The 2900-nt window shown below is 36.9% G+C and overlaps 1 pseudogene; it reads left to right on the top strand.

Annotated features, from left to right (window-relative positions):
* The window catches only part of LOC105999352, a 12358-nt pseudogene that overhangs the window by 1447 nt on the left and 8011 nt on the right, over positions 1–2900 (top strand).

The raw sequence follows: 2900 nt of genomic DNA on the forward strand, positions 1-2900 counted from the left end.
CAGCACCACATAAGCAAAAAGAAAAAAGCCGGAAGTGGTGCTGTGGCTCAAGTGGTAGAGCACTAGCCTTGAGCTGAAGAGCTGAGGGACAGTGCCCAAGCCCAGAGTTCAGGCCCCACGACCGGACCCCCCAAAAAAGGATTAAAAAGAGACTTCTCTGAAGAAATAAGAAGAGCCACTTTTGGGCATTTACCCAGACAATCACAAACAAGGCTATACTAAAGCTACCAGCACAACTATGTTTATCGCAGCGTTATTTACCATAGCTAAGATATGCAGCCAACCCCGATGCCCCTCAGTAAATAAATAAATCAAGAAAATGTGATATATATAATTCTATGCCTCCATCAGAAAGAAGGACATTGCCTCATTTGTTAGGAAATGGAAAGACTTGGAAAAAATTATATTAAGTGAAGTAAGTCAGTCCCAAAGAAACATAGGCCCCATGGTTTCCCTTATTTGCAATAACTAGTATAAGTTTAGGACAAGCAGAAAAGCCAAAAGCTATGTACATATGACCATTTAAGATGATATTAAGTGAAATAAACCCTAAGATAGGGACACAAATGTTTTTTTCTTTCTTGCTGTTTTTTTGACGTATTTATGATGTACTATGTGATTTTTGTTGTTTCTTTCGTATGTTCCCTCCCACGGTATAACCCCTGTTTTCACTGTATTTGATACTAGTGCCCTTCTTGTATATACATTTTTCTATTTGGGGAGGGGAAGGCGAAAAACAAAATGCTTAAATAGGGATACAGGTTTATCCATTTTAACAATGAGATGTATAAGACACTGTGTTGAAAACAAACTTTACAACTTCAGCGGTGGGAGGGGGAGGAGTATTTGGGGAAGTGGGGAAGGAAGAGAAAAACAAAGGAGAAGGCAACAATGCTCGATAAAAAATATACGCATTACTCATGTAACTGTAACCCCTCTGTACAGTATTTGTACAATTAAGAGGCTGAAAATATAAAAAAAAAATTACTGCCTAGGGCCAGAGGTATAATTCAAATGGTACAGTGTCTATCAACTATGAGGTTCTGAGTCTAAATCATAGTACTGTCAAAAAAACCAAACATGACTTCTTTCTTTTTTTTCTTTTTTTCCTCCCAAATAACAATATCCTTTGGTCAGAATAGTGTAAAAAAAAAAGGAAATGATGTTAAGAGAGTTCTTGGGTAACTGCTATTAAGATAGGATGCAATGATTAACTTATGTCTAAAAACTAATGTGCTGATTTTAAGTATGCAGAAGTTTTACTGATAGGAAAGGTCTAGGTAAATAATGCTGTAGACTTTTTCAGATTATCTTTTTCTACTACTAGTCACAAGGTATTATGTGCATATATTAACAATTATTTTAATGTTTCCAATTCTTCAGGCTCACCACTTTTATCCTGGGCTATGCTCCCAACAATGTGATCTGCTCCATTATTTTAAAAAATTGTTTTGACTATAAAGACCAAAATTTTCTTAACTTGATGGAAAAATTGAATGAAAACCTCAGACTTATGAGTGTCCCATGGATCCAGGTGAGGAAGGGAGAAAGGGAGGAAGGAAAGAAAGAAGGAAAGACAGATAAAAGCTAGGTGTGGTAATTCAGGCCTTTAATCCTAGATACTTGGGAGGTGGAGATCAAGGATGGTAGTTGGAGGCCAGTCTGGGCATAAACATTTGAAACATTCCACTTCAACTAATGACTAGGTGAGGTGGCACAAGTCTGTCATCTCTAGAGACATGATGAAGTGTAAGTAGGAAGACCACAGTCCAGGTCAGCCTGGGCATAGAGCAATATCTACTTCAAAAGTAAATAGCAAAATAGTGGTTAGTGGTGTGGCTTAAATGGTAAAGTGCATATCTAGCAAGCACAAGGCCCTTGAATTTAGTCCTAGTACTATCAAGAAAGAGAGCCAGCGAATGAATGAGCCACAGAAAGAGAAGGAAGAGAGGGAAGTAGAGAGGAAGAGAATGAGAGAGTGAGGGAGGACAGAAGGAAAGAAGGAGTCAGGATGATAAAATTATATAAATCATAAACCTTAAAATGTCACCCTCTGTGGAGCTGGTATGCCCTATACTTTAAATAGAAGGTAATTAAATGACTTTATAGAAGTAATTTAACCACTGTTAAAGCTATCCAATGTACTTATCTATACAATGTTAAGTTGGAATCATGTTCTCTTTGTACTCCTCCCATGATTCTAGACCTGAGATTGATTGCTGGTTGTAGAGGTAGCAGGGAGTGGCTCTGTGCTTTGTGTCAAGTTTCTGAAACTTCCTTAACCTTTATTCTCATTTACAAGGGATGTGAGGCATAGTATTTCATGCCATTGTATATTTCTAGGTTGAAGGTAAAATGAGACAATGGATACAAAGGTACATTAATACATTAACATCAATGCATGAATATAAATTTTTTTAATCATCTTTGATCGTATGGTCAGTTTACTCCCATCTCCCTGCCAGCAGAGAGGATTCTTTTCCCTATATCATATACATGCAAATATATTTCCTCACATTGAAGATTGCTTTTACATTCACCCATTTTAAACCAGTGTTTACTTATGATATTCACATCTTTATTATATGTTTTTGATTTAATGAACTTTTTTATCTTTAAAGTCTGCAATATATTCCCCTTATCACTGATTATTTCCCAGGGAGTCATAACAAAATTCTTAAAAACTTTGCTGATGTAAAGAGTTATGTTTTGCTTTTCTGAAGAGAATGCTCAACCTCTCTAGCCATAAAAGAAATGCAAATCAAAACAACATTGAGATACCACCTCACTCCAGATAGAATGGCTATAATCAAGAACTCCAATAACAACAGATGCTGGAGGGGATGTGGACAGAAGGGAACCTTACTGCATTGTTGGTGGGAGTGTAAACTTGTTCAACC

Source organism: Dipodomys ordii, unplaced genomic scaffold (genome assembly GCF_000151885.1).
Source record: "Dipodomys ordii isolate 6190 unplaced genomic scaffold, Dord_2.0 Scaffold188, whole genome shotgun sequence".
NCBI lineage: Eukaryota > Metazoa > Chordata > Mammalia > Rodentia > Heteromyidae > Dipodomys > Dipodomys ordii.